This window comes from Capsicum annuum, unplaced genomic scaffold, assembly GCF_002878395.1.
Source record: "Capsicum annuum cultivar UCD-10X-F1 unplaced genomic scaffold, UCD10Xv1.1 ctg4418, whole genome shotgun sequence".
Taxonomy (NCBI): domain Eukaryota; kingdom Viridiplantae; phylum Streptophyta; class Magnoliopsida; order Solanales; family Solanaceae; genus Capsicum; species Capsicum annuum.
In genome coordinates this window covers 7,121-14,240 of record NW_025851688.1, presented here as the reverse complement: position 1 = coordinate 14,240, position 7,120 = coordinate 7,121, and positions in this window count along the sequence as shown.

The following is a 7,120-nucleotide window of genomic DNA, read 5'->3' as shown; positions in this document are numbered from 1 at the left end:
TACTAAGTGAGTGACTGGTAGCTATAGCATTAGTCAAGAAATTCTGGGACTGAACTGAAGTTGGTATTATAACTAAAACTATAACTGAGATTCTTACTTGAACTCAATGCTAGGTTCTGATAATTGAGGTTTAGACTGATATTGAAGTACTGAGACTAGATACTGATAATCTACTTGGGGAAATATTGGCATAGGCAAGGATCCGATGCTCAAACAAATACTGTATCAACCTCAACAATCGACAAAGGCCTAAGAAATAGAATACCATCATTATGGATTTTTTAAGAGATTTAAACTGTATATATACATGACATAATCTGAACTTGACTGATCACTAGGAGTTGAGCATGAGTCATATGGAATAAACATATGGTAAAACATAACATGAGTGCGTGAGTCATGAGCTACATGACCTGAGTTAGAAATTTTAGTGTTCATGGAACATGATTCGTACCACTATGCAAACTGAAACTCTTGAATCTGAAGAAATATGGATATGCAAATAAGAGATCTATAACTTACTAGTGACTGCATCAGGAAGAATTTCCTACTCCTATTGGGACTAAAATTCATTGAGGCTGTTTGGGCGTTACCCATAGATAGCGGTGGAATTAGCACACTACTGATTTGGTCGACCGAAATTAGCCGAGGAGCAAAGATGACTCTAATAACCTACTGCGGGTAATCTCTAACCTTGTGACCTAACTGTCCATATCTGAAACACACACCACTACCAGCTCTACACACACCATTATTATGCTTACAACACTCTTCGTAAAGTAGATGAGTAAGAATCTCGCTCTCACTACTCTGGGCCTTGGAGCCTGATGTCCTATTCCTATGGTCATTTTTGAACTTTGATACTGAGGCACTAGCTAAAGAGTGAACTGGGGATGAACATTTCTGACACAACTGAGAACGGTTATAATCCTGTGTTCCGTGCCGAGAAAAACTATAACTACATGTTCTGGATTTTTTACTTTCTCTCTCTTTTTTCTTAAGGTTTTGCTCTTCAATCAGTTGAGCATAAACCATAAGCCTAGTTATGTCCATTTCACCAATCAAAATCATAGTCCTACACTCGCTAACCACTTTACCTAATACCCCTGACACAAACTTACTCATTCTAGATCTACAGTCGGCTACTAAATGAGGAGCATACCTGGCTAACTGAATGAACTTAAGAGAGTATTCTTTTATGCTCATTATACCTTGTCTGAGATTGATGAACTCTAAAACATTGTATTCTTTCTTCTCTATGGAAAATAAACTATCTAATAAAGATGTAGCAAACTCTTCCCACTCTATAGGCTCTGTATCTGTACCCATGTCTACCTTTCGCTATTTATACCATGTATGGGCTATATCTTGTAGCTGATAGGTCGCTAACTCTACGCTCTCACTGGAAGTCACTTCCATGATGTCTGTTACTTTTTGAACTTGATTGAGGAACTCCTATGGATCTTCTTTGGACTTGGAACCGGTGAATAAAGAAAGATCATTTAGGTAAAGTTCCAAATCCTGACTGCAGTAGAATTTGCCACTGGGTTGGCTGGAATAGTAGCTAGCCGTTCATTTTGGACTGCGACTGAACTGGCTAGAGTAGTGAATGCAGTCCTGAATTCTACATAAGAGACATGCTCATCCAGAGAAACTGGTTGACTAATTTCCATTTCCCCCCTCACTAGCCTTTTTGGGAGGCATGATCTATAAACAAAGCGAAGAAGCAGATTAGACTGAGAGTTTAACTTTTAGCCTGTGCTCACTAGCACGACATGAATACTAAAAGAAGGGAAATTATTCCTAAAACTTCTTATAGCCTCCTTCACATAAGTGTGGTGCACAACACATACATGTACAAGACTCTACTAAATGCGGCTTTTCAAACTTTTTAGGACACTATTGAACCTTAGGCTTTGATAGCATGTTTATAAAGCCCCAAATCTGGTACCTAAAATTCTACACGGTACTTATTTCTGAAGGACCACAAGCTAACCCATCACTGATATCTGTACTTGTATACTGCATAATATACCATAAAATACAGAAGCATGAATTGAAAGGCCATAATGTTCAAAACTAAATGAACATCTGATAAACAATGTTTGAAAGCGGTATAACAATAACAAAGCAAATCTAAAATATCTATCTAACATGCTATAGTCTAAAACCCTCTAAACTATCTGAATAAGAAGTTGATGGAACATGTCCCCAACTAACTACGACTACTAAAATAAATTAAAAACTTAATTAGTAATGAAATCATCATATCCTCGAAGGATGAGTACTCACTGATAACTCTGATCACTGAATTGGGATACTACTGGTTCTCTGGAAATCGTGCTTCTAAACCTATAGTACAAGACACCATAGCACAAATACGTTCAGTACTTCAAATATACTGGCATGTAAGTGAGGTAGGCTAAATATAATAGGTTCATATGCATGAACAATACTAACTAACTAACTAACATAAACTTGAGAATACATGCATGCATACGTAACTATAACTGAGATCGTTCTAGGGCTGAATACTGAGTTCTGACTACTGAGTTTTACTAATAATATGGAATTACTGATATCTGAGGGACTGATACTATGTTACTGATACATGAATAACTATGTCTAACAGTTTTGATTATGAAGAACTAGTCTGGTTGACTCTATCTGATAGACCTAAAGATGAATAATGATGACATGAGTTTTGATAATCGATATAATAGATAACATGAATGACTATATCTGATAGTCCTGAATTTGATGGAACAATCTAAGTTCCATTCTATATCTGAGTTGATTGTATCTGACAGATCTGAACTCTGAAGAACTATCAAAGTTCTTTTACTGAGGCTCAGACTGCGACTAAAACTGAATTGTGGGAGGTAATCATCTAACCGACATACCCTAAAACTGAACTGGTGAGGTCCAACCTATAACCCCAGATGGAAGGGTGTCAGTACCATGCCATGGGTAAACACCTGCTATGAGTATACCCTTGTTGATGGGGAGCTCTTCCATCAACCCCTTCTAGTAGGTAACCCAAATGAGATGTATATATATCTCTAAATATGTATGGTGAATCTCAACCTATGATGGCTACACAGTTCTGGAACCCAAGGAATGCTTCTAAGGATCATACCGTCCACTGAATAATAGGTGAGTCCCCATCCATAGGTTCACGCGGTGCTGAATCCTACTCCCAATTGAATAGACACTGAATGGATTAAGTAAACTAAACTGATTAAACTGAATAGAACTAATTAACTGATGGTATCATTTAGAGGAGCTGAACTGAATATACTAAGTTCCCTTGACTGATGGAATGCTTCTGAGATCTAAGGACTGACTAACTATACTGAAGTTACTAAGACTTACTGGAAATACTGAGATCACGGAGATTACTGAACTTCTGAGATTACTAAGATTTCTGAGATTTCCTGAGTCAAATGACTGACTGAGTACTATGGATCTACCTTGTCGGAGAGTGTCGTGAAAGACATGGCTCTAGGCACACATCTAAGTTGTTGGGTACAAGTACACCTTAGGACTCAATAGAAATAAATTGACATAGCATGAGTTGCATGAATATAAGACCAATAGCATAATTCATAATTCATATATTGAAGCACTTCATCAAACATGTGATATGCATAATCTTGAACAAACATGGGGATTTTATAATGTCATGCTAGTTGGGCACTTTTCCTTCTTATCGGCATTTAATCAAACACAGGAAAGGCATAATATATGTAGATACCATTTTTCATCAATTAGACATCATAATTCAATATGTAATTTCATCATCCTAGAGTTTAATCATAGGTTCATATGCCTATACATCTATACAAATCAATTCAACATAACATTAATTACCCAACATAGATTTGAATTCAATTGATCATTCTCAACATAAACAAAATAAACCCAACATGAAGTTGCAAAAGAAAATCAAAAATATTTACTTTAGAAAAGAGATTCTTAGGCTTCATGGACAAAAGGAGTCCCTAAAAAAACACTATGCATACCTTAGTTCATGATATCATGAAGATTGACGGTGAAATCCTCTTGAATTTGAATCCCCAATAGGAACCCTAGCATATTCTGGATAGAAACTTGAGTTAATCTAGTATATATTGGGTGAAGAATGACTAAATCACATATTATTAGGTATATATAGGGGTGGTAAATTGACCCTTTCAACCCAATTTTTATCCTTGGAGTGATGCGCCACTATCGTGTAAAGTCACTAGAAAGTGACAAATGGGAAATTGCACGGTGTCGCAACACAGAGCAATCGTGTTACCGCCTTGTCGCGACCTAGAAGTTTGGCGTGACGTGCCACTATCATGGCAAAATACTGGAAACTGACAATTGCCATTTGAGCTATCTCCGCAATGCTCTGTAGGCCTAGGTGATACACTATCTCACTAAAATGGCTGTAACTCTTTACCTGAGTGTTAAATTTGGGCGAATCTGGTATTGATGGAAAGCTTATTCGATTTCCCCATATGATAAAAAGTGAAAATCTTGAAAATACCATATGTGCAAAAAGTGTATTCATCTTTCAAAGATATCTTCTAACATTCTTGGGTAACTTTTCAAGCTAGGAAAAGTATAGTGTATTACAATATCTCCCCCTTGAGAACATTCAACCTCAAATGAGACTGAGTAAGAAGGAAAGAGTACAAACTAACGTACTTACTGAACATGACTGTATGGAACATGATTTCACAACTGACACTATTGATGGCTGAATATAACATACTGAACATGCATATTTGATGCATGTCTAATAAGCTGAATTCAAGCATATCTAGTGCATGACTGATAATTGACTTATGAGTACATGACTGACTATTCTGATGAACTGAATTTCTCACAGTGATAATGCATGTCTAATGCATAATTACATGCCTGAACTGATATATGAATGCATGGCTGAATATCCAAGGGTACTTAGTACCAAGTTTGCGATGAACACTAAATATAAAACTGAGTAAGACTAAGGAAAAATGTTATCTTAACCAAAAATGCTAATGAACCCATGATCGTCTTAATAAATATGCATAAGCAAAATACGAGAACCTAACTGAGTCTGGTCTGATACGTGACATACAAACTGGACATCATTAACTGAACTGAACCTCTGAATACCTAGCCCACAGTTGAGGTTGGGACTTTGAGGGACAACTTATTAGTACCCTCTACTCTAAACTCAATTCTTTATGTGAAGAGAACTTAGTTTAAGGCATAAGAGCATTGAGGAATTATGCGGTATCTCCCCCTTGGGACACTAGGTCCCTCAAAGAATACTGGCTTTATGGAGATATTAAATACTGAAGTGATGCGCAAGACACCTAAAAGATAAGTCATGACTGATTAGCTATGATCTAAAATTAAGGCATGATAGATGAACTGAGCCGAGATTGCATCTACATGATTGATTCATCTTAGAATGGTTTCAATCATGAGATTTCGGATAACACAAATAGATGAAAATATAGAAAATCAAACCGTACAAAATTTTCTAACTGACTACTAGGCTGAAATACTGGATATTTAAAGTAATTCCCTACTGACTGGCTCATTTGATCAACTGACTTATTAATAGTTAGGTACTGCGCATGTAAGACTAAATGGTAGTCTGAATAATTGGGCTAAGATTATAGAGTTTTTATGAACATGAGAAAGGGACTAACTTAGTTATGTGAGACAGTTATGTGTGAATTCATGAAATACTGAATTATCCAAGAACGTAAGGCCAGGTGGATAACATAGTTCAGAAATATTTTGTAGACTGAAGTACTAAAACACTACTAACTTAGTGACTGGTAGCGGTAGCATTAGTCAAGCTAGTTTGGGACTGAACTGAGTTTCTGATCTGATTACTGAACTGAAGTTGGTATTATAACTAAAATTGTTACTGAGATTCTTACTGGAATTGAATGTTGGGTTCTGATAATTGACGTTTAGACTAATATTGAAGTACTGAGACTGGATACTGATAATCTACTTGGCAAAAGATTGGTATAGGCAAGGATTCAATGTTCAAACAAATACTATATCAACATCAACAATCGACTAAGGCCTAAGAAATGAAATACCAACATTATTGATTTTTCAAGAGATATAAACTAGAGGTATACATGAAGTAATCTGAACCTAACTGATCACTAGGTGTAGAGAATGAGTCACGTGGACTGAACATAAGGTAAAACATAAAATGAGTGTTGAAGTCATGAGTCGCATGACCTAAGTCTACAATTTTTGTGTTCATGGAACTTGATTCGTACCACTAAGCAAATAGAAACTCCTGAATCTAAAAAAACATCAACATGAAAATAAGGGATCTATAACTTACCAATGAACGCATTACGAGGACTTTCCTGATCCTGTCAGGACTAAAGTACGTTAAAGCAGTTTGGGCATTGCCTACTGATAGCGATCAAAGTGGCAGACTGCTGATTTGGGCGATCGAACTACACTGAAGAGCAGAGATGACTCTGATAACCTGGCTGGGGGCAATCTCTGACCTTATGACCTAACTCACCACATTCAAAACACACACTACTACCAGCTTTACACATACCCTTATGATGCTTACCATACTCTTCGCAAAGTGGATGAGTAAGAATCCTGTTCTAACTACTCTAGGCCTTGGATCCCGATGCCTCATTCCTATGGTTATTTATGAACTTTGATACTAAGGCACTAGATGAAGAGTGAACTGGGGCTGAATATTTCTAACATAACTGAGAACGGTTACCTTTCTATGACACATGCTGAGCAAAACTATAACTACCTATTCTGGCTATCTTGCCTTCTCTCTACATATTCTTAAGCTTCTGCTCTTCAATCTATTAAGCATAGACCATAAGCCTATATATTTCCATGTTAATAATCAACATCCCAATCGTACACTCTTTAACCATTCTACCTAAAACCCCTGACAAAAACTTACTCATTATAGATCTACTATCTGCTACTACATGGGGAGCATACCTGGTTAACTGAATAGACTTAAGGGAGTATTTTTTTTACACTTATTTTACCTTGTCTGAGATTGATGAACTTTAACACTTTGTCTTCTTTTTTCTTTATGGAAAAGAACCTATCTAAG